The following is a 26,199-nucleotide window of genomic DNA, read 5'->3' on the forward strand; positions in this document are numbered from 1 at the left end:
CTTAAAAAGTTTCTCAATTCTAATGGAGATTTGTACAGTGAAAGGCTTTCCCATCCACCTTGAAGATAGTAAAAACTGGGGAAGATTTCTAGCAATCAGTGGGATGAGGAGGGTTTCATACCTCTCAAGGCAGAACAGACCACCACTTGGATGCATACAACCTGATGCATGGGTATGGGTAGGAGATATGCCTTTTGCCTCTGCAAATATGACCCCTCTAGAGTCCTGACTGGGGATACAGTCTTCAGGGAAATCTCATTTGTGGCCTAATACTAGAAATAGCCAATCTCGAAGTCACCAAAATTTAGGGATTGGTGCCTTGAGCCATAGTGCATGCTACAAAGTGCCAACTCTGAGATCCATGCCAACATGGGTACAGAACTTAACATCTGCCATCTTCCCCACATCCTCCAGGATACATGTCAATGTTTACAAGAAAGACAGGTTTTGATTTATAAAGAGAAAGCTTATTTCAAGGACATATGTAAGTTTAGCTGACAGTGAGATGTGTCTTTGGCTATAAAATAGTCCCAACTCTAAGTCAAACACCTGGCAGAAGAGTTCTTCCTGGACTTCCAGCATAGACATGGGACCTCATGTTGGCTACACATTCTGAAGGGTGTGTTTAGTAACCACTTGTTCTTCAGGAAGCTGCTGAAACATGCTTTTAGCCTTGAAGTATCATGGCCTACAAATGTCTGCTCATCTGTAGAGGCAGTTCAGTCCCTGGAAATTTCTTAGAGCCCATGGTCCGTACGGGGATCAGCAGAGACAAGGACACACAGGCTTTAAGGTTCATTCATCATCCTCTGGGGTCCAGGTTCAGTTTGACCATGATGAGAGACAATCCCAGAGTCCCCTGCCTGGCACCATGGACTTCAGTCCATATGCCCCGTAAAAACCAAATGGAAATACAACAGCTTCCCTCTAAAACCTATAGCTCAACTACGCAGATTCTCCTGAGAACTTGGCCACACGCCAGCAGCTGATGATCCAGAATTCCATCCTGGGGGGAAGAGAAGGAGCAAAGGAAGTCATTGTGCACTAAGCACTCATTTTGCTTACTCCTTAGAAAGGCTTTGGACTGATAGCTACCTACTCTGTTGATGCTAGTCGTAAATAGAGTGCTTAGAAATCTATCAAATGGAGTTTCTCACACAAGTGGTTCCTGCCAGGGCCCCTTGTAGGGGAGAATTGGCAGTGCAGAGCAGGAGGAGCCACAGGCTGGAGCCATGCACTGCCCCTCCAGAGCCTCCAGGGAGAACTCCGATTCTTCCCTTGGGTATTTTCACCTCCTCAGAGGAAGGCATCAAATCAGCCTCGAGTTGGCCAGATATGTGTCACGTTTGGGACAAAAAAAAAAATACTGCTTCAGAGAGAAACAAGGGATCTGATCATGGAAGGGAGATCTTCTCACCCTCCCCAAACACAAGTCAGTGACCAGGACTCAGCTTCCTCTGGTTACTAGAGCTTGGAAACTGGAGAGAACTTAGTCTTCTAAGAAGGATAGTGATAAGTCTTTTGACCCTTGTTCCTCCTCAATTCTCTCCAACAGATAGAAAATCTCCAAAGAGGCAGATTTAAAGAGTCATAATTGAAAGTAACAATTACTAACTATTTGGGAAAACTAGCTCATGCTTGTGTTACAGCCTGGCTAACACTTGAGTGTATGATGTATGAACAAATAAAAGGCACCTGGAGAAGTTGAACTATTTAAGAAAAAGTCTTCCAGAAATCTTAAATAGTCAAAGGTTAGATTTTTAAGATGCAAGATGTAAAATTATCCTTTTAAGATACCAAAATAAAAAGCCAGCTGGATACTATAGTTTCCTATCTGGCCAATACTTGTTCGTACTTAAGACTCAAGCTGTACTGCTCCCCGCAAAATGCTCTTGTGCCCTCGTGCATACTATTTGCACACCTGCCTTGCGACCTGTGTTACCTTCCTAACATCCTGGAAGGGCTGTGTCACATGGACAGCTTGGCTGTGGGCATTCCTTGGAGTAGAGGAGCTAACATCTCCCTCCCACAGGCTCAGCCTTTAGCAAAGGCAGCCAGACCCTAAGGGTTCAGTTCACAAAACTCCTAGTCCTCAAAGAATTAGCAGGCATGTGTGAAATTAAAGGATCAAAAGGTGGGGGGCCAAGATTGCCTCAGGAAAACTTGGGAGGGACACCAGAGAAACACACAGACTATTTAAAGGTGCTGGGGGAAGCAATGACTGAGTTTGAAGCTTAATGACAGATCCTCCTAAAGAAGGCAAAGCCATCCTTCTCTTCCTCCCTTTTTGTATAGAACTTGGAGATCTGGATGTGGCTTAAAAAGACCTGAGACACACCTGGCCAAGTGTGACCCTTTCTGATCTCCCACGTCTCTCAACTCTACGTTTCCCAAATCAGAGAGCAAAGGAAGAATGTCCAGGTTGGAGGAAAGGGGTTCTCTTCTGGCCCCAGGTTCTTTGGGGAAGAAGGAAATGGATTGTCAGGTTCACTTTCTAGGTATCTCCATCAATGAATCTTTTGGGAAAAGGTCCTATCAAGTCTCTGGTGCCTAGAATTACCAAGAGACAACCTGGACCTGGTATCAGCCAGGGCTGGACATTTCACACCATTAAATCCCGTGGTGACCGAGGGTATATGATCACAGCTGAGAGGAAAATATCTAAGATACACAATGAAGACTGGTGATGCAGGAGAACCCAAAAATGCAGGCTCCAATTCGGAGTCCACTAGGGTATAAGTGCACAATTTTCCACAGTGTCCACATAGTCCAGGCAACAGCAACAATGCCAGTCTTGTAAACATCAGAATTTCAGTGTGGTAACAAAAGTATAGTTATTATAGGACGTATCTACCCTCATGATATGGCAATCTGACTCAAGCACCAAAGAAGTGACCCACAGGAAGCCAGACATAAGTTTTCAGACTTGTGACATTAAAGCGACAGATGCACCCACAGGAGACAGTGCAGTGCAGCCAGTATGGTGGCATGACAACAATGTGATGACCACAGCTTAAGCTACTCCAATAAAGCCCATGTCATCAGAAAGCCATAGTGGTTATCTGACAAGATAAGGCCATAAGACAGAGATATAATGAATGTGAACAAAGGCTGTACAACATTACATTAGTAAGACCACCCCACTCACTAATGACCCTGGGTGTGTATTTAGTCCTCAGTCTTCTGCCTGCTTCTCTGGAACATTGATTACCATTCTCGGGTCTCACTTGTCCTCCAATTAGTGGTCACATTCTTCCTCTAGCCTCAGTTGTGGCCTCACTCACTGCCTGCCTTCAAAACAGTGTCCTTCCTCAGGCCTGTGGTCTCCTGCAAATTCTCAGATGTTCTTGAGCTACAAGTCTGTAGCGGGTAATTCACCTACAGTTGTCCTTGAGGTTTGGGCAACTCTGTCTCCCACAAGTCTGGCCTTGGAGTTTAACATATGAATCCTGGAAGAGAACCCTATCCAGAGAGTGACTAGCAGTCAGCCAATAGCACTGGCCTGGACAGTGAACAGGACCTGATGTAGAAAGTGGCCGGGAGAAACTAGGCATTTATCAAAATGAAGCATAGCAAGGACTAGCATTTTGGGCTAATTCAACCTGGAGTGTCCTCAGACTTCTAGATGGGGCAAACAAAATCAACGAAAGGCCAATGAGAGCAAGATGACCCAGTCCAACTGCAGATTCAATCCAGGAGATTTAGAAAAAGGAAGTGTTACTCCCTGATGCTTTCAGACTAACATCATGAGATCATTTCGGCACAAGTGCAGAAATCTTGGACAAGAAAAAAAAAAAGTCACTAGGGTTTAGAACTCATCATTTAGTGATGATTAGTGACTAAGTTCACAGGCTGTCCTCAATAACTCTTGCCCTATCCTCTCCCTTGATTTAGGAGGCTGTCCACGTAAGATGCATAAAAGATTGAGAAATTCCTTGACAACCCAATTATTTAACTTCTGGCTTTTTGGAACTGAGATTGATTTGCTAGAGAAAAGCTGAAAAACATTTATCCTTCACTCTTGGTTGTGCACACCACCTGCGTTACTACAAGGATTTGTCAGTATAGCAAGTATGCCAAGGGAATTTGCACCAATTTCCAATCCTATAAAGATGGACTAAAGCTTTGGAGAAATTCATATATGACCAGAAATTAAATATTGCAAAAAGAGGGTAACAGTAACTCAGCCCGAAGTCGAGAGAAGCAGGCTTTGAAAAATTCGTGTTAAAGACCACACCCATCACAATGGAGCTTCCCCGAACGTTGTTATTTATAGGTTTCTATGTGAAGCCCTGTCAACGGCTTCGTTCTGCAGCCATCTCCAACTCAGAAGCTATGTTTGGAAAGATCCTAAGGGCCCTTCTCACCTGTCAGACACCACTGGCAAAGCCTCTTCAGAGAGGGAGACCCCCTGTAGGCCTAGCAGCCCTAGTTCTCGTTCAGAATCTATTTTGAAACCCTTGCAAGGTAGCATTTATTTTTCGCCTTTGAAGCAATACTTTTCTTCTTCTCCCCAAAGCCCCCCAGTACGTAGTTGTATATTCCAGCTGTGGGTGCCTCTGGTTGTGCTCTATGGGACATTGCCTCAGCATGTCTTGATGAGCGGTGCCATGTCCGTGGCCAGGATCCGAACCGTGGCCATAACCACTCGGCCACGGGGTCAGCCCCAAAGCAACATTTCTTGAATCACCTGAAGTGACTTGAGATCTTTCTCTTGTACCAAGGACCAGTAAAAGAAAAAAATCAAAAGGATGTTAATTTGCTGCCAGTGCTACACATGCGGGGAAGATCCCACACGCTTGGTATGGCTCTGATCTGTTACAAAATAATCACAAGAGAACAGGCTTCATTCTCCATCATCTCTCACAGGTGTATCAACTAAATATTTCCCAAATTACCTGCAAAGAGCAGGAATACAGCTAGGGGAGGCATACAAAACAAAACCAAAACACCAGAAAGCGTGAGAACATAGGTGCCTTGTTCAGGGAGGGGAACTAACATATTAGGTATTCCTTAGGTTTAAAGCCAAAATACTTAAGAGGCAACAATCTCAGAGAATTGAAGCTTGAAGACACTTAGAGAAATGAGAATAAATTGTGCCAATTTCTTTGGAAACCTTCTGAACTCCTCCCGTCCCGCCTCACCCCACAAAAGTCTCACTGGGCTTTGCTTAATGCCAAAAGAGAACTTCACTGGAACACTTATGAAGTTGCCAACATTCATTTTGGTCATGGACATCAATCCAACAATTCACCTGTTACTCACAGCCTGGTCCAGCACATCAAACAAGAGAATGGGCCAAGGGCTGTGCTCTCTCCCCTCTCTGCTTCTGCAAAAAGCCAGTGAAGCTCCAACTCTGCCCAGTTCCCATCACCCAAGATTTGCCAGCACCCCTTACCCAGCCACGCCTACCTCACACCAGCCCCCATGCTTGGTGTGGGGTCCCTGCAGGACACTCGATCAGCCCACACCTAACAGCATGTCCTTGAGGTCTCCCATAGCCAGCTATCCAACATGCTAAATTCTCTTTCCCTATCCAGTCCTTCTACCACGGGCAAGGATTTCAGGGATGGACAGGAATCAGGCATTATGGATTTCTAATTATGCCATAAGAAAACATCTCTTGGAGGTTTAAGGAGAATGGCTACAGAAACACCGGTCAGTGTTGGAAATCAGAAAAGTGTTTTTGTACAACTAACTTTACTTTTCTAAGACACCAACCAGGGATTGAGAATTTAAGTCTCCAGAGATTTCCTGAAGGTGGTCAGAAATCATCCAAGGGTGATTATCAGCAACAAGGTGGTTACGGTCAGGGGCAGTCACTCATGCCACCTCCAGGTATACACATCACAGTGGCTCAGGACAGACTTGTTTCTTTCAGCCTCAGTCCAGACAAGCTAAATGTAACTGAACGGCATCCCACACAAGGACACAAATGTCAGATTCAGAATCTTAAGTAGCGAGAAGCCCATACTGGCATATACAACATGAGGACATGACTTTGAGCTTCAATTTGCAGGACAACTCAAGAGGCAAAAAGGGATTTCCCAAAGAGAGAGGGGATAGAGTAAGACAATTATCAGAAGCCTTAAGAGCTAAGTTTAGAGCAATTCCCAAGGAGGTAGAGGGCCTGTTCTCTTGGGGAACTCCCCCAGCTTCTGACCAAGGCCATCCAAACTCCCCCCACTTTCTGGAATCAATGGAAACTTCAAATCAGCAGCATCCAATACTCCACCCACTGTCTGATTAGTGGAAGAGGTCTTGCAGGATACCCTCTAGTGTTCCCAGGAAAGATTGAGCTTAGCGATATTGCCCCCAACTACGCTATTTTTTTTTTCCAATTACACCACTTTCATGCAATGATACCAAAGACATAAAAGACATTCAAATTCTCTGTACAATACATCCATTTACAGAATAGGCCAGTACTGTGTACAACATATATATGATAAGACATTAGAGGTATGTAGAGCATATTTACAGAAGCCGAGAAGTTCACTTTATACATCCAAGGATAAACAGTCAAACAGTGTAAAAATAAACACTGCTTTGAAATGTAAAATTACTTTCATATACACAGGTGCATGGAGATGACCACTCCCAGAGTCCAAAGTGATAGGGAGGGTGTCAAAGAGGAATTCACCTGCCCAACATCTGGACATCTGACTTACGAGATGGCATTTTAAGAGGAAAGACAATCCCATGTCCAACCCCATTTTCAAGCCAGTCTCTTCAAGGTTCCAAAAACTCCAGTGGGCCAGTGAATTGTACCGAGACAGGTAAGTTCCAAATTTGCTTCAGCAACAGAAACAAAGGTCAAACTGGCTCCATCAACCGGCAAATGACTGAACTGCAACCCTGAGGTCAGCAAGTGCTTGAGCCCCGTGGTGGGCACTGCTGGGAGTTGTTTTAACCCTGTTCAGGCTTCTTCCCATCAACTACCCAGACAGTAGCAGAAAGAAAGATGGCAGGGAGGAGCCAGCAAAAGACTGATATTTCTACTCAGTTCCAGTAGGTTAGTTCCCTCCGTAGAGAACACAAGCTTTTCCCTTCAGTTTCAGGTCCCCTTGAGTGTCAGGCAGGCTCCCCACACCACAGTAGGCTCTGACCGTGTGAGAGCTTTGGCTGGCCCTTTGGGCTTGGGCAGCCCAGCAAGTTGCCCTGCAGGAAACCCCTTCAGCAAGACCAGAAGGGTCCGTGAGTGACCGAGGGGCTGTAGTGCTATAAACTTTCGTGAGACGCAAGAGCACTCTTGCCTAGAGAGACAGTCTATTATATTCATGATTCTGCAACATAGGGAGATGTTTTTTAGTCCTCATAACTTGTGGAAGGGTGCTACTAGCTTCAAGAAGAGGCCAAGGGTGCTAAAAATGCTACCATGCACAGCAAGCCCCCAACAAAGAATCAACCATCCAGCCTAAAATGTCAACAGTACTGAGGTTGAAAAACACAGAATAAGCTTGTAAAAGAAAATCTGAGCAATTTGCAGCCTTTGGTATCTGGTTCAGGAGCACAGGTAAAACCTTTAGGATTTTGAAATATTCATGACCCGAAGAAGCACAAAGATGAACAAGCCCAATCCAAATTGTTGGTGCTCATTGCCCAGAGCAAAGAGATAAGACGTCTTCCAACTATCTCTTAGAAGACCTCCCCAAAGACCCTTCTCTGCCATGCACTGCTGCCTTCAAAAGTGTGCACAGACAGTGAACGTAAGTTGACTTTTCCCCATTTCTTTCTGGGGACATTGTCAATACAGGGGCCATTTGGTGACATAGAAAGCTGTGACTGGGAAACCAACCTGCCCACTCTTTCCACTGGAGACCAAGTCTGATGTACAGGACTCAGACCCCAAGACAGCAAGCTCTGTGGTCCTGCCCAGGTTCCTTTTCCGTGCTAAGCTTTGTGTTCACTCTCTGCATTCCTTCCACAAAGCAGCAGCAGACCAGCATGGACAAGGACCTCACAAGTGTAAATTCAGACTCTAAAGCTTCAGGAGACCAGATTACCCATGAAATTAATGTCTTAGTCTCAATGGCTACTGGCAAACTAATTATTTTCCTTCATGCAGGGTAACTTCAAGAAGAGTACGAGGTCCTGACACTTTGGCAGTGGGAGACACCTCTGCAGCCTCCACATTGCTGTTGCCCTGAAAATTCTGTCATTTGTCTGTAATGGAGCCTCACTAGTCAATGCGGATCAAGATTACAAGACCGTTGTTTGAATCAAATGAACGCAACCTCAGCTTACAGAGTTCCTCCTGTACCTGATAAGGTTCAAAGATACTTTAGACCCCAATGAGCTAATTGGGCCAACTCCAGGAGCTGTATTTGTCTTATTCCTGCCCATCCAGCTGATCGTACGCCTGTTCATCTGCTGACTGCCACTGATGGAAGCCACGAAGCTGTGTTGCAACAGATACTAGAAACCACCCCCTGTACACCTACCAGGAGATGTCTTCAGTAGCAACCTCAAGTTTTGTCAAGTCTTTGACCTTCTTGATGGAGAACCTCAGGGCCCTGGAGCACCTAGAATTAAAGGTAAGCCTGTTCATAGTGTCTAACATCTCTGATGCCCTCCATCCATCAGTTGCTGCCCACTCCCACCACCATTTTCTCAGCCATCCTTTCAATCCCATTGTAGTGTCAGTTCTTACAAGCTCCTGCTGCCCTTTGTAGCAACACTGATGGAGCTGAAGCGGTGGGAGTACCCAGCCTACTAAGAGGAGCTTGTCATGTTGGCGAGATGCAGCCAAGGTGACAACAACCAGACACAAGTACACTAGATCTGGTGGCACAGAGCAGGTGGCCTGATACTGCATACAACCACGAAAATATTCCGTGTTCCAAATGAGGTCCAGAGAGCTGGAGTGAGAAAGACAGAGCCTGTCACCGTCCCTGTGTCCTCCTCAACAGCTGCATCCTAAGAGGAAAATTAGGACACTAACTGAAGTGTCTTGGTCTGCTATTACCCACCTCAGGACCAGACTAGGCACGCTGCCTGGTATTAGGGGGCTCCTGAAAAAGCTTACTCATGGACATGCAAGAAACAGACCTGCAGGAGAGTTAGACTATGCGCAGCTCGGGGCCAGTGGAAAGCAGGAGACTGCATTCACAAAGCAACACAATCTAATGGGGAAGAAGAGAGTTCAACCAACGCAGGGGGGCCTCAGAACACAGCATAAGACCACATTGATAGCAAACCTGAATAGACTACCTGGTCTGCCTCCAGGATCCCCCTCACGGGACAAGAAACTTTCATTCTTCTCCCTGTGCTCCACAACCACCTAGAAAGGGGCTAGCACATGAAGATGCTCAAATACTTGACTAGGATTAGGGAAGACAATGGAAGGTGAACCACAGCCTTATCAAAAGAAAGCCTCACTCCTCCTGAACAGGTCCCTCTTACATATACAGGACATCTCCAGGCATCACCATGGAGAAGATGCACCCTGATCAAATAGGTCAGGTTTCAGCAGATCCATGACCAACCCTCCAAGCTGGCATCTACACAAGCAGCTCATTCAACTTGTCTAGTTCTCCCATCAACTGCAGCCGCCCACGCCTTCTGGCCAGAGCACAGGATGGATGTATACATCCTGCAAGCAAGCTCAAGGAGGATTGAGGGCAACATTCCTTGTCACCAAATACAGAAAGACCAGAAAGCACGGAAAACAAGGATTAATCCTCTGAGGTCGTCCATCCAGAAGATGGACTGCTTGATTAGACATGAGCCTGTGTGGTTCATTCTGATAACTTGAGGCCCAAGTGAAGGCCACAGCACATGCCCTAGGATAATGCAGGTTGCTTTCTCTATCCAGATAGCACTACATATTGAGGGCAAGAATCACCAGTGACCAGCTGTCCCAATATCACCAACCCTTCACCAGCAAGTTGAGGTTGCCCAGGGCCAATATTTCAAGGCCAAATATGAGGCAAGCCCTAAATGTATAGGTATTCCCTACATAAATAGAAACATCCTTTCCATGGGAAACATCTTCTCTTCCCTCACTTACTCTGAATTACCCATGGTTGTGACCTAGACCCCACACCAAGAGTTGGACTTTGTTATCAGGTGATAATAAAGACATCCAGTAAGATATAATTTGAGACCAAATGTCTCCTCCTTAAACTTCATTGTACCATCCACATTTCCAGATCCACGGAAGCCTATAGAACTGACAAGACTACAGCAGCACATGAAATAATCCAGAGAAGAATTCATGAATCCATGCAGACCTGAAGCCTGTCCCTGTACCTTGTATTGGCATATGCTATACGAGTAGCCATCCTGGGTTCTGCTACATGAGGTCAGACTGGATACCTGTGGGAATTTCTGCTTTGGGAAAAAAACGTCTTGGTGATGAAACTACCTGGTGATTTCAAAGAACTAGTATAGAAAAAAGTCAGATTGCACAACAGGATTTTTTATTTCCAGCATTGGACTCAGTTTCCCCAGAAGTAAGGTATTTAGACCTTGTGATGGTCAGTTTGTCAACTTATCTAGGCTACAGTTCCCAGTTATTCCACCAAACACTAATCTAGGTGTTTCAGTGAGGGCATTTTGTAGAGGTGATACAGCTTTAGTAAAGCACCCTTACTCTGGCCAAGCCCTCCTGTCAATCCCAGGATACTTCCAAGCTTTATCCCAGAGAAGATGCATCCTGGTCAAATAGCCTGAATGTCAGCAGTTCCATAACCTACTTTTCCAAGTAACATCTACCAATGGGCACCACATCTACCTCTTGCACCAGCCACACTGTACATCCTGTACTCTTTCTAGCCAGAGTACAAGGTGGATGAAACACTCCAGGGTCACAAGCGCAGAAAGCCCTGCATTCGGCAAGGACAATGAAAACCAATTTATGGTCATCTATCTATACAGAGACTGCTTGATTAGAGATGGGTCATTCTGATATCCTGATTCACAAGCAAAGGCCACTGAGCTCTGCTCAGGGCATAGATAGATTTTCAGCGTTGATGATTTCTGGGTGAGGGCTTGCTCTGACTTTCCAGTTATGTTAGCAGTCTCCCAAATTAACCAGACTTTCCTGACACTAAGTAAAGATAGGCAGGTATTCAAGAAACTATGCTTCAAGATATTTATGGAAGACCCAGGACTTCTGGGTAATTTTTCTTCCAGAAGAGGTGAGGTAGGCAGAGTAAACCTTTCAAAGATTGACCACTAGCTCATATGAGATAGTCCCCAGGGAGGAAGCGACGTTCATGGTGAGCAGTGAGGCATTCCTGAGACATGATTAACCCACTCAGTTCATTTGATGTCATCACTTAGTGTGTGGCAACAGGTGAGGAGCCTCACATAGCTACAGCGACTCCCCAAATGAAAAACAAGACCCTAGCAAAAAAAGATTGGGATGTCCCACTAGAAATGGTACAGAGGGCTCCCAAACCACTCCAAGGCCCTTGACATCACCTTTTCAGTACAACCACCTCCATTGCCTCTGGCTGCTTCCTGTGTCAATATCCAAAGCATGAACCAAACTAGGGCTTCATCCAGGAGCTTTGCTTCCAACTCTACAGCACATCACCTGAGCTTTTCTTGAGGTGTCAGCAGCTCTGGAATTGAGGAACTCACAGTCCTGCAGAGATGTAAAGGAAAGCTCACCAGATGAGGATAACAACGGAAGCCCAGGACAAAAAGAACTCTGCCAAGATCTGCTTGTTCCCAGATGGACACATAATACACATCTTTCCTGAGGTGTGCGCTGTCTATGTCACCGATAACCCCTGGACTGGAAGCGCCAAAGATATTCATCTCTCTCTAGGAATGGCCCTGGCCCCAGTGGAAGCTGCCTAACCCAAGGTTATGCCCCTTCCCTAGGGGAAACCATATTCAGCAGCTAGTCTGAGGTATCCAGGGGCCCAGCCACATAGCTCAATTCAGGGTGGCTCTGGAGGGCCAGCCCAGCTCCAGAGCTCCTCGTGGGGTTAGCTGAAGCTGCTGTTACAGAAACATAATTCAGCTTCTCCCTCTGCCCTATCTTGCTTTCTTCACTTCCTTTCTGGTGTTGTCCCAAGTGCACTCCTTGTAAACCTAACGCATCTAAGTTTCCATCTCCAAGCCTGCTTCTAGAGAACCCAAACTCAGACACTTGGCTTTTCACATACCCTGTATCATCCTCAAATTTCAGGTGACATAGAAAACGAAACTTTTGTTCCTTGAGTCAAACTATCATCAGCTCCCTGGGTTTACTATTGCACAGTAATGGTAGTTAATTGCAACTAAAGACTCTGCTCACCTCGTACTACAAAAACGAAATTGAGAAAGTTCTGAGGGCCACCCACAGCCTGCCCTAGCAGACACCCAATCTCACGTGTGCCTTTCTTTTCATATTACAGATTGGTGTTCTTTAACCTGTCTGGCAAGTCTAAAGCACGTTACAAAACTTGACAGTTCTTTGATCTTTATTGTCAACCTAAGTTGATAAATACTTTTCCTTAAGGACAGAGCAAAGTTTGCTGTGGACATGGCATCCTTTTTCTCCAACCCTGGCAGATGGAAAAGAAATAAAGGAGAGTGGGAAGAACAGCCATCACTCAACTCACTGGATAATACTGGTGATTGGAAAGAACAGTCCCGAACTTTCTTTGATCATTTGAGGAAGGCAGTAAGGTAGGTTGCATTGTTTCAACTGCCACTAAGCCTACAGGATGAGTTACTCATCTCCTGTTCTTTGGGAAGATTATAATGACAAAAGCCTCACCTTCATCCCAGATCATGTTCATCATCCAACTGCGAATGGATCTCAAGATCCTTTAAGTCATAGACTTGGTGTGGTCCTTCACCAAGTTACTTCCTAGAGAGCTTAAAGGAGAGAGGACCAAGGAGTCATGAAGCACCTCTTAGCTCAGAAACTCCCAGGGGGAAGTTCAACATCCTGTGACCCAAGATCTCATGGGTATCTCCTCACACCAATCCCACAAGGCATTACAGCATGGGCTATTTCATTCTATTTTGTCTATGGAAGGGAACTCGGGTCTGTATGCAGAGGAATGAACTGCTGTTTAAGCCATGGACCTTAAGGAAAATGCCAATATTCGTTGGAAGTCTACTAAATGCACTAGGAATTTCTTGTTCTAGTTTCTACAGATGACTAATCTGGATAAAGTATAAATATTCTGAGTAACTGTAGTCAAACTGCAGCTGTCAGGGTATTTTATACCTGAGTAGAAGCCAAAATAGATCTTAATAGCTATAGATCCCACGTTCTCTCTCATGTTAACAGAAAGCAAACCCATTCGGTTTGAAAAAAAAAATTTGTTTTTCACATGCCTCAAGTCAGTATCTGTGGGAAGCATCCATGGTTCCCACAAGATCATATTCCCAAGAATTACTGGACAATGGTAAAATGATAAATAAAACAAGGGACTGAAGGAAATAGGGAACATCCACCATGATAATTTCATTGGTATCTCCCACTGATCCATATCTTCAACATGCCTGAAAAGATTGGAATGGGATATGCTTTAAAGGGGCTAAACTTACTGAACATCTGCTCTGACCTGAATTTGACATGGATGTACTGCAAACCCAGCTGCATTTTTTCTTCCATCATACAAAGCCCTTCGGGCAACGCCCACTCTGCTCTGGTCTAACACGGGAGTAGCAATTCCTGGTAAGATGGTTGGGTGCTTTAGAGCTTATTAGATAGAGAAAATATACTTAGTGATCAATAGAAAAACCATTTCTGCATAAACAGGCATCCTTCCCATAACCCAGAGGGGTCCTCTCAGGTTCTTTAAACATGGGCAGGACACAGGAGGGTTTTTGGAAATATGACTGAAGTGAGGAACATTTCACTTTCAAAGGTCAGTCCAGATACTTGCTGAGGAGAAATTTCTCTCTCAGTCATGAATAGGGGAGGATGCCTTCCTCCACTCGCCTGCCCTGCATACAAGCCAATTATGAACTACATAACATCTGAATAAGGACCCAGAACTCCTCCGGCAGTATGAGTCCACCCAAAAGGAAAGAAATGGTCATCTCTGAGTTATACATTCCATAAAACAAAGGGTTAACCATCAAAGCTCTCTCGATGTGGGTGCAGAGACTGGGGCCAGCCATCTCCCTCACGTTCACCAGGACACGTGTCAGCTTTCACAATGCAGATCTCATCGCGATCTCACGTGACTCAACTGCTGTGCTTTATGTAAAAGATGTATAGGAGATGTACCTCTGGCTCCAAAATGGTCCCAGGTCTCCAAGTTCCAAGCATTCAGACATAAGGGCTCCATCCTGCGATATTTACACTTATGCATGTCATTATCCCCTAAACACATGTTGGTGGCCTCATACTAAAGATTGTCTTTAAGCCTCCTGATAGCTAGGAGCCCCGTGAATTATGATTTTAAAAGCTTCTTGAAGCAAAGAGAGAAGGAGTAGAATTTAGTTGACAGATAACAGACTGGACTATTCAAGGTCATGGTGGTCCAGGAAGAAGTTGTGAAAGACATTAATGTAGAATGAAGTCATCTTTAGGCCTCATAGGAACAAAGGAAGACGTAAAGGGCAGCTCAAGTATTTGTCCTAGTTGTTCCAACGCTTGCCCCAGCAAGAAAACTCTGGAAGTCCAGAGGCTCCATTCGGAGACACTTCTGCCGTCAGATTTTCATACCCAGCCACCTGGTGATGAGGTGTCATCTCCAGGTGCACTGCTACCATCAATTGCTCTGCAGCTCAGAGGGGCTGGATTCTAGATGCAGCTCAGTCACTGAGCAGAAATCAAATATGAGAATCTTAGTCTCTGAAGGACCTCAAATGTGATGAGATGTTATGGCACCAATTCTTTATTTTTATGGAGGAATTTGTGTAACATCTTCCTGTATCAAAGGACAGGTCACGAAGAAATAAGGAAAACCAAAGAAGCCTGAAGTGTACTAATTCTCTGCAAGTACCACACAGACTCAGAAGTATCCCCTGGTCCTCAGAAACACAGTACCTGGCTGTAGCAATGACAGGCCTCATGCTTCATTAGCACAAGCAAGGTTTACAGAGCCATGTAGTTCCCAATCTAGACACTTAATAGACTCTCATTCCTCGGGGTAAGTAGTTACCTGGATGCCACCCAATCAACAGGTGGCCTAGGCCACCTCTCTGAAAAAAAGGCACCAAACACAAGGATTCTCTAAGGTTTAAGCCATAGCCAGAGACACTCGAGGTGACAATGTCTCAGCTTTAATTCTCTACAAATAAAAGGATTTAGAGAACAGAAAATGGTTGTGACGCCTTTTAAACCATTCTATGACCCAAAAAATCCTCTCACTCGGACGTGCTTAATTTTCAAGCTTCATTGAAGCAATTTTGTCCTGAAGTTGCCAACATTCATTTGTCATGGGACCTTTATCCAATGATACATCTGTTTACTCATAGCCTACAAACGAGAGGCCAGCCAAGGTGCCTCCTCTCTCCGGTTCTGCAAAGAGCCTGTGAAGCTTCAACTGCCATGAATGGACTTTTCAGCCCAGTTCTGCCAGCACTCAGAATTTCAACTCCTTACTCAGCCACACCATCTCACAGTGACCCCTGGGTCTGGTCTAGGAAATTCTAGGACATTTGATCAACTCACAAGTAACAGCATGTCTCGAAGTACGGGAATCTCCGATGACCAGCTGTCCCAAACACCACAAGCCTCTTTCACCATCTAGGACCAATACTCCATGGTTAAATACAAAACAGGCAGAAAAGTTCTATATCTTTCCCTAAGTAGAGAACAGACTTTCCATTAAAAAAAAAATCTTGCTTTCCTCCTTTTCTCTAAGTCTTTCAACTAGCATCATAGTTCCCTTCCTCCAAATATCAGGGAACAATAAAGCTCAAGTAAACTGAAAAGACATTCAGTAGCCTCTGAAGACAGCATTACCACATCTGACTCATGAACCACACAGACACCAGCCACATTTTCATGTTTTCACATAGATGGGAGAAACAGTCATAAAGCATTGCAACACAAGAACCTAACCAGAAGGAAGTTCAGAAAAGCATTCCATAGCCTGGAGCCACTCATGCCATCCAGGGATCAACTCTGAGCACCTCCTTGTGGCAAGCTGCTCATCACTCTTCAAATAACCTCATTAGCATGTCATGTCTCTGTAAAAAGTGAAGGCTGGTGTCTTCGTCAAAAGAACAAGCTTCCTGCATCACGAACCTCCCAAGCACAGGTTTTTCCTCTAGGTAGATCTTTGTGAACCTCATCCCTGTTCTATCTGCTGCTGACAGTCCAAGGGATAAATGTGTGAATAGAGCCATAGACAATGGTTTCATTGCAAGCACTTCATTTATGGTCAACAAGAAAAATTCAAGCAAGCAGTAAAGACATGGAGTCAGGAACAAGCTTCTTGGCTTGGAAAGCTGGTAATTATACCTTGATACACACACAGTAAGAGACTTATTGAACCTAGGCCCTAGGACCTTTTTCTATTCTCCCCCGCCCCACTGCCTTGACAGTTCGTAAGTCACTCTAGGTGCAAAAATGTGCAGACTGGCAGAAGAATCCACTTCAGTGAAGGTAATTTTTTCTTATGACTTGAGAATCTGGGTGGATATTGCGTCTTTAGAAGGAAGCCAACCCCACAGGAGTTGAGCAGCCATTGCTGACCCTCCTTGTGGTTGCTGCCTGAACATCCCCCTTTTCTATCATCTCCGTGTCTTGGGCTGGAACCCCAGTTCTCCTAAGGAAACCTGGATTTCTAGATAAAGAATGTGTCTGTAACAATAAAAATGTCCTGCCTCAAAAAGAGAATTGGAACTGATGCTTCAAGGGCTCACGTTTTGAAGAAAATTGGAATGGTTCTAGAATGTCCCCCAAAGCGCAATTCTGTTCCGCTTTAGCAAATGGACCAGGAAGTCTTCTCAGCACAGAAAAACTCACCTTGACCACTGGCTCAAGTTGACTAACCAATATCAGAGGCCTTCTTTTATGTGTTTGTTCTTTACTTGGCCATTAAGTATGGAATGGAAGTGACTCTGCATTTGATCAGAGATCTTTGTATTTCTTTGTTTCAGTTAAACGTTCGGAGTCCCATGACAGATGACAACGAACTACAATATATTTAACCTATCATAGGTGTCATGCAGGATACGGAATCTTTACCAATAAGACCACCACTTCTGGCATTTAGCATGCAGCTGCCAATCTAGAGAATACCTTCTTCAATCCCCAGTGAGAAAGAATACTAGTTTGTTTTTTCACGGAAAGGTCAGCAGTATGCATTCAGAGCCTTGTTTTAGGGTTAACTTTCCTAATCTCTGCCATAATATAATCTGCAGGAACCTTGATTATACTGACATTCCACAGAAGATCTTGCTGGTTCACTTTATTATTGGCACTATACCATTAGACTTGGAAATCAGGAAGTAGCAAGTACTCTAGAAAGCACCCACATGCCAGAGTGTGGGAGGTAAACCTCCCAGATTCGGGAGCCTCCCACATCAGTGATGCTTTTAAGAGTCTAGGGCATGCAGGGACATCACTTCTAACTTACAAATTCAAGGACAATTTGTTGCATCTTTTATTTCCTACCATGAAGAAAGTAACTTCAAAATTGGCAGGTCTCTTTGGATTGTAGACACAGCATTCATCACACTCGGGAATACTACTCCACCTTTTTTTAGTGGGCTCCAAAGGCTGCCAAGTTTTGAGTAGGACTTGGAGCAAAATAGGACTCTCCAACTGGCCTAGGTTGTAGTACCTGTGGCCTTGCCACTGAAAATGTAATCCTGGTAGGTCTCAGTTTGAGACATACCCATGGTAGGAATTGTTGTGAGGTCTCTGCAGGCCTCAACAGGAAAGCTGCACAGCAGACCCTTAAGATTTCAAAGTAAGTCCAAGAAGTTGCAGTAGAAAGCAACTTAGTCCTTGGAAATCAGCTCCAAGCATGTTAGTAGAGACTGAGCTCCTGGCCATGAAACATCAAGTAACTATGTGTTTAGAATTTCCCATTATGAGTTGGATGCTGTAAGATTCAAAGGCATAAGGTCAAGTGGGTACAATATAAATTTTATACAGGAAATAGTATATTTTTGGCAAGTCCAAGCAAATCTAAGGTCACACTTAAGAATGAGTGGCCCAAACCTCCCCCTCCATCGCCCACCTCTGTTGCACCTACACTTCTCAGCTCACGCCTGTGGCCATGTGGGGAGATCCCCGATGAGAAAGGGGAAAATTTAAAGCTCTGGTTCATATATGGATTGGTTTGAAATATAACAAATTGTAAACGGACTGCTGCAATACTAGGACTCCTTAGAGGGTACCCTAAATCACTGTTTTCATGGAAAATCCTCCCAATGGGCAGAAGTTCAGTTGGCACACTTAGTCATCTCTTTTATATGAAAGGAGAAGGGGTCCAAGATGCATACTCAGAATCACATGCATTAACAAATGGTTGGCTGGCTTGTCAGGGTCCTGGAAGAAGCAAAATTAGAAGATTAGAGACAAGGAGTTGCGGGGAAGAGGCATGTAGAAGGACATACCGGAATAGGCACAAAGCCTAAGGATTCTTATATCACCAGACAGTGCCTACCAGAGTATTCATCGCAGATGATATACTCAATCAAGTGGACAGGATGACTTGCCCAGAAGACAGCCTTCAGTGCACAGCCACCCAAGTGCTTATAAAAAGGGCCTGCCCACTCCATGGGTCCAACACTGTGGGCTCCCCCTCATAAGACTGATCTTGCCATTGCCACTCTTTAAGGATGACCTGTCAGCAGCAGAAACAGACGTTAAGCCCTCCACATGGCACCTCCAGCCTCTTGTTAGCAAGGTGATTACATCAGACCTCATTGCCTTGGAAAAGGAAGGAAGCATCCATCCTGTGATTGGTAACGATTCTAGACATGGATTTACCTTCCATGCCCAGGCACAGTGCCTGTGCTAGCACCATTATGGGCTTTCAGAATACCTAATCACCTGACACAAGTGACCCATTTTACAGTGAAAGAGGGTAAACAATGGGCACATGATCACAGGAAACATTAACTTTACCATACATTATCTAAAAGCTGTCAGCCGGACTTGATATTAGAATGACTTCAAATGCTCAGTGAAAGCACCAGGCTGAGGGTAAACTACAGGCATGGGGTGTTCTGATAGGCACATAAACACGCCATCTAGATCCCCCTTCAAGGAAGGATATGCTGCTTGGTAGGGTGCAGTTGGCAAAAAGCCTCTGGCTAGCTGTCAGTCACTCCAGGGACAGCCCACATCCAGGGACTGAATGAGGTAGGAGTAGGAATCCCAGCCATATCAGTCTGTTGTGAGAAGACTCTAATGGCAGATATCTGCTTTGGAGTGCCCCACCTGGTTAAAGCAAAGCTTGGCCAATCTTCCATCCCAGTCTAACTTATCCCCTCTGACAAACATTTTATGCTCCAAACTTTCTTTTGCATTCCTAGTCACCTTAGACCATGAATCCCAGTGAACTCAACCGTACAACCACTATGAAGTGTCAGTAGCAGTAGACTCAACATGGTCCAAGGAGTGGAAGGAATCATTTGATGCCCTCTTTCATAGTCCACTTAAGTTCACCAGCAGTTTCAGGACAGTTCAAAACAGGAACTGCAATTTGAATGTGCTTGTCACAGGTTAGGGTTCTTTGCTAGCAAACTAATGGCCATTATATGTGATGCTGTGTTCCCAGTAGCTATAATAGAGGTCTAGGAACCAAGGTGTGGAATTAAGCTTCTCCCTTATAACTCCCAGTGACCCAACTGGGAAAATGTGGGGTTCAAAAGCACAAATTAAGTTCAGCAAATCTACAAGTCCCAGATCTACATGCTTCCACCAGGGGACTCAAACGGTGCTGCCAGGTCATTTTGGGCTCCTTTTGCCAGTAGACCAGCAAGATTTTTCTGCTACATGAAAGAGGAAAGGGAAGAATATGGGACGCAGGTGATTCACTGGGGACACTTCTTGGTGCTTCCATGCCCAGTGTTAAAAGTAAGCAAGTACAGCAAACATGGCCTGTTAAGAAGGACACCAGTGGTTCAGACTTCCTAGGAATGAAGGTCTTGGTCACCAACCAAAACAACTTAAACCAATGGAAGTGCTGACCAAGGGAGGACGACTCTAGGACTGAGAGTAGGAGATAGAGAATATTATATCTTATGATTATGTTGCTTACGGACCAGCTGCAGCAGCAGTTGAAGAATTGGAGGATCGTAGCTGCACATTACTGGTAGACAGAGACGTGCCACACAGCTCCCCCCCTTCACAAAAGAACTTGCTGTCCAGCTGTGAGGAGCGTGGTTACCCAACAGCCTCTAGCTGTTAGCTCAAGCTCTTCTTGGAGTGGCTCCAAGCCGAAGACTGAGCAAGCTTAGCCATTTCCATCCAATGTGAGACTCCTCCAACTGGTTTGTGCCCCAGAACTCCCTGTTGGGCTGCAGAAAGTCTGACAGCTCCCTCTGCATAATGCTGCCTCTTCCCTTTTCTGTTCAGACATTACTCCCCAGTAAATATTTTGCTCTTCTTCAGCTTTACTCTGATGCTTGTGGTCAGTACCACAATCAGCTCCTTGTCTTGTTTTGGCAGAGAGAATACAGCTTCTCCATCTCCTGCTTCCAATTACACTATTTGCTTTCTATCTTGGCCATCTGGTGATGTCCGTGTATACAGGCTGTTCAGTTGCTTGAAGCATGTGTTCGCGATGGACAGACTATTGGCTTTACAGAAATCCACAAGCCAGTCTCCTGCCCCTAGTCCAAATTTTCTGATGACATTTTATTCTGCTCTATTACCTACCTTTGTAGGTCTAGTCACCTACAGTTGTCTTGTTTTGGTGTATGATCGATTTCTTCTTTAAGACTTGTGTAAAAACTCAATTTTGTCTTGTTCAGCATCTGTAGGTGGAGCATAGATTTGGATGAAGGTCATTTTAATAGGTTTACCCAGAAGTCTGATTGATATTGTTGGGTCAGACTTCACATTATAGCCCCTAACTGCCTGTGCTACTACACCCTGCCTCAGGATTAGAGCCTCTACATTTCTTCTGAGTTTGTCATTTGCGAGGTAGAGTACTCTGCAGTCATCTGACTCAAAGTGTCCCATTCCAGTCCACTTTAGTTTGCTACTGCCAAGCATTGTGACATTTAAACGTTCCATTCCTTGCTTTACAGTTCTGTTTACCTTGGCTCATGCTTCTCACATTCCATGTTCCAGCTGTGTGTGTGGTACAGCATCAGACTTCCCTTTCCCCTCTGTGCACTTCAGCCACTAGACATCCTTCTGGCTTTGGTTGTGTCATTAGCAACAGCATTACTCATACTTCTTTGCTTTACCCCTGTAACTCAGTGCCTTCCGATCTGGGGGGAGGGGGTCTCTTCTTCCAGCACTCTCATTTCATTTTGGACCATCTCATCACAGGGCTTTCTAGGCAAAGTTAAAAAAAAAAACGAACAGCAGTGGTTTACCATTGCATTCTGCTGTAGTGTGTGGGTCCAAACCAACGTGCTCAGGTCCATGGTGTTGCCAAACGCCTATGGTGCCCATGAACTGTTAACAGCAAATATCAGAGTAAAGCTGAAGGGCACTAAGAAATTGTAGTGCCAAAATATAATGTAGACATTCCTGACAAATTTGAAGTCCACATAAAGAGATTTGCATTGCTAAACTTTATTGACCAAGAACCAGAACTGTGGACTGAAACCAGAAACATTAAGAATGTGAAAAGACGCCTACAGAAAAAAAATCAAGACCGATGACAGGACAGGCAAGAAGCAAAAGTAAAAGGTGACAAAAGCAGGGTTAGAATCCTACATGCTTTTCAGTGACTGTCACAGAGAGAGAGAGAGAACTACTCTAACAGCCAATGCAGAGAGATAGGAGAAAACAAAAGAGGAGGAACAAAAGGTCTCCTCCAGAAGATTGAAGAAGTCAAAGGGAAATTCAAACTAAGAACGCTGAATGACCAGCAGGGAAGCACACTGTCTGATCAGAAGATAAAGAGAAGGTGGAAACAGTACACTGAAGATCTATACAGAAGAGACAAAAGGAGGACAGATGCCTTTGAGAAAGTGTCCTAAGAACCTGTAATTCTAGAAAGTGAAGTCAAAGTGCCCCAAAAGTACTGGGAAGAAATAAGTCACCAGGGGTAGATGGGCTATCAATAGAATTATTTTAAGCCACAGAGACTGAATCTGTCGAAATCCTAAGAATATGATAACAAATATTAAAAAAACCCAATAGCCTACAGACTGGATACACTTAATATACATCCCAATCCCCAAGAAGGGAGGTGCCAAGGAGCGCAGTAACTACAGGATCATTGCTCTCATTTCCCATGCTAGTAAAGTGATGCTCAAGGTGCTGCCACAAAGGCTTTTGCCTTAGATGGAGCAAGAAATGCCTGCTGTCCAAGGTAGATCGCAAAAAAGGAGAGGCACAGGACATCTAGTTGCGATTATTCATTGGCTACCTGGAGTGCTCCAAAGAATTTTAGAAGAAAATCTAGTCTATATTTTATAGACTACAGTAAGCCTTTGACTGCATGGATCATGACAAGCTGTGGGCTGCCCCAAAAGAAAGAGGCATGTCTCAGCACTTGACTGTCTTGATGAGGGCATAACCTGCATTGTGGACAAGCCGCCACCGTGAGGACAGAATACGGCGAGACAATGGTTTCCTATAGGCAAATGTGTCAGACGGGTGCACTTTATCTCCCTGTTTAACCTGTACACAGAACATGTATGAAAAACTGGGCTAGACTCAAAAGCGGAGTGAAAATTGGAGATCAATAGTCTAAGATGTGCAGATGACAGTCCCTTACTGGCAAGAAAGCAGCAATGACTTAAGACTTCTGACAAAAATGAAAGTACCACCAAAAGAGGACCACATTATCAAGATGACAAAAGTCATAACAGACAATGAAGACTTTGAAAGTTAAAGATTTCGTTTACCTTGTTTCAGTCAATTAAAATGGAAACTGCAGTCAAGAAAAGACAAACCCAGAAGGGCAGCAATAAAAGAATTAGGAGGGATTATCAAGCGTAAGGAAGTGTCATTAGAGACCAAGGCCAAGACTGTCCACATCTTCGTCTTCCCAATTACTACATACAAGTGCAAAAGCTGGGCAATGAAGAAGGCTGACAGGAAAAGAATTGATTCATTTTAAATAGGGTGTTAGAGGAGAGCTCTACACGTACCTGGACGTCCAGGAAGACTAACAAGTGGGTCCTAGAGCAAATTAAGCCTGAACTATCACTGGGGGCAAAAATGATAAAATTGAGGCTTTGAGCACATCATAAGGAGGCAGGATTCTTTGGAAAAGACAGTGCTGGGAAAAGTAGAGGCAGCAGGAAAAGAGGAAGACCAAATATGACATGGGTTGACTCCATAAAGGAGGCCATAGGCAAGAGTCTACAGGAGCCACGAAGGCTGTTAAGGACAGGATTTTGTAGACAGTACTCATTCATAGGGTTGCCAGGAGTCAACCAACCTGATGGCACATAGGAATGCAAGAGATCTGTATGTGTGTTAATTCTCTCAGCACAAACTTCCCAGAAAACTCAATGGCACAACCCATATGAAGCATCAGTGGCAGTAGACTTAACATGGCCCAAGGGGTAGAAGGACTCAGATTTGTGGCAACGCCCTCTTTACTCACCCACCTGAGTTCACCAGCAGTTTCAGGAGACATCTCCAGCACACCTACAGCTTCCCCACCTCATGTACCCACGTCTCTCCTGTTTGCCTGAATGCTTTCTTTGGTACCATGGGAGTTTGCTCAAACAATTGCAAACTACAAACTGCAAGGGAGTTAACGCCCCTGGAGGTACTTGCACCCTAACCAATGAGGGAGGGATCGTCACGGAATGACTGCCTCAGCCACCGCATGGAGTGGGAGGGTCTCAGGTGTGCTCTACACAGTACATACATCAGAGGTTCCCAGCACAATCAACTGCAGCTGCCCATGGTGGTAAACCCACTTAACACAACCTTTGACCTTCTTTCCAGGCCTGCTTTCCTCACATTTCACTCATGCTTCCCGAGATCGCCTACCAAATGAACTACCTGCACCCATATCCTTGTCTCAGGGTCTGCTCTCTGGGAAAGCCAAACTAAGAAGGCTCAAGGAAGTTTGAGAGATCACAGTGGGTAGATCGAGTCCCAAATCCAGTGACACTTTGTTAGGGACTGAATATGTGTGTCCCCACAAGGTTATGTTTTAAACCTTAATAGCCAATGATGTTATTTGGAAGTGGAGCCTTGGGAGGTAATTAGGTTTAGATGAGGCCATGGGTGAGGCCCCCATGATGGGATTAGCATCCAAAGAGGAAGGGAGACCAGCTTGCTTGTTCTCCACCATGAGGATACAGCAAGATGATTGCCATCTGCAAGCCAAGAAGAGAGCTCTCACTGGGAACCAGATCTGCTGGCACCTTGATCTTGGACTTCCCAGCCTTTTCATTCCTTTGGACCCAGCAGGTCTCTAGATGTTCAGGCTTTCCTTCCCTCTGCCCATTCCAAAAGGCTGCAGTGCCTCAGCTTCACTCTTCCCTGTGGAGCCTCCAGATTCACATCCTCGCGGGAAGAAGGTTGGATCTCCCAGGGAGAAGCTTCCTGGTACTGAGCACAGGTATGTGTGTGCCTGTCCCCAAGGCCCTTCCTGTTCCTCTCCAAGTTTGAGTAGGTAGGCTCCCCTCTCAAAGTTTGAATCTCAGACCGTGTCAGAGGTCTCCCTAGGAGTACACGAAAGAACAAGAGAAAACGCTTGAGAAAAAACTGTCTCCAGAGATCAGAGAAGCAGCTAAGTAGTTTGAAAAGGCAAGAAAGTTATTCTTAGAGCTACATAGGATGACGTTAACCACACAGGAACAGTTTGACATTCTGTAACGACACAGTGATTCCTTTTTCTGCTTGTTCTCGTGTCCTTTGAGTCGGTCAAGAACACTTATTCCGTCCTTACATCTGACAGATTTAGGGTGCCCTCCAGCTGTTCATGAAACAGACATCAGCTTACAGTTGTTCGCTAAATTCTTAACGCTCTATGCCCCTCATATTTCTAGTGAGGCCTGGCCTACGGGGTCTTAACCTGGATTTCTGATGCTAGGCTCTTGCTCTCAGTTCTCGTGTCGACAGAAATCCTCTTCCAAGCAAAAGCAGTTGACTGTAAGTTGGACCATATGATGCTTAAGAAATTAGCTCATCAACAGTAGAGAAACTCTGGAGAGAAAGACAAAGATCCTCCTGTGAACCTAGCAATTGAAATGCAGTTCTGGGCCATTGGGCACGTTACCAATGTTTTAGGTAAAATACATTTTAATAAAAGCTTCATACTGTTAGGATCACTATAGGTAATTGCTTGTTAATATCAGTCAAAGTCAGAATTTTATAATTCACTCCTACGCCTTGAATACTCAAAAAATCAAAGATTTAGAGGCAAATTAAAATATCACTGCAACCTCATGGATTACTGTAATTTGTCATGTTAGGCTTTTTGAATTTATAAAGATGACTAATTGCATGGCATCAGATCCTTTATCATATAACAATTTTACTTTGGCCTTTGCAGAGGTAGATTTTAAAATTGTGGTCCCTAAGTGTGTTTTTATGTTAATAGTTTACCCTGAGGCCACATGAGTCACATCACAAAACGTTCACAATCAACAGGATTGTGTGAAGAAATGAATTTATCCAAAGTGCATGACCCCTGGCTTGGGAGGCCTCTGAGGGAGGCGCCCAACCCATTCCAGCGGATCCGGGCTCTCCCGCTCATCATGAGGTACACCCAGGTATGGAGTTACCTACATCTAAAGAGGCAGGCGAGCTTGGTATGGGGGGGATGGGGCGAGATGGTTCACACAGGATCAAGATTCCTCTGAAGGGAAACAGGGCAAGAGCAAAGACGTCAGGTAGAGGGAAGATTCCCCACTGAGAGTCTCCAGAAAGCCAAGGACTTGTTTCCATCCTGGCAGCTGGCTGAGGGGAGTCCTTTAGCACCACCTGGTGGCCTTGGCATGTCACAACAGCAGATGCGGAGTTCAGAAGCCTGTGGATGCTCAACAGTCTGGACTCAACCCCACCCTGGGAGATCCCACACCCCCTATGGCCATGAGACCTTAATCTTTACAAGTAAACCGATCTTCTAAGAGAGAGAGACACAGACATCACCCCATTAGAGGGAAAAAATGTAGCTGAACTTGAGTTGAGAGAACAAGACAACGTGGTCACATAGAAGTGGTATG

General features: G+C 44.9%; 1 long non-coding RNA gene across 2 annotated transcripts in view; it reads right to left on the bottom strand.

The window, feature by feature from the left end:
• LOC111772967 (uncharacterized) overlaps positions 1–21,085 on the bottom strand; it is a 112,768-nt gene extending 91,683 nt beyond the window's left edge. Inside the window, exons 1-2 of one of the 2 annotated variants that reach the window (XR_011437219.1) lie at positions 20,143–21,052; positions 8,445–8,525 (exon numbers count right to left, since the gene is read on the bottom strand). This is a non-coding gene — a long non-coding RNA (uncharacterized lncRNA). Of the gene's footprint in view, positions 1–8,444; positions 8,526–20,142 lie in introns of both variants that reach the window. The other variant, XR_011437220.1, reaches the window with a different exon arrangement.
• Between the last annotated feature and the right edge of the window lie 5,114 nt (positions 21,086–26,199).

The sequence above is a fragment of the Equus caballus genome, chromosome 3 (assembly GCF_041296265.1).
Source record: "Equus caballus isolate H_3958 breed thoroughbred chromosome 3, TB-T2T, whole genome shotgun sequence".
Lineage (NCBI taxonomy): Eukaryota > Metazoa > Chordata > Mammalia > Perissodactyla > Equidae > Equus > Equus caballus.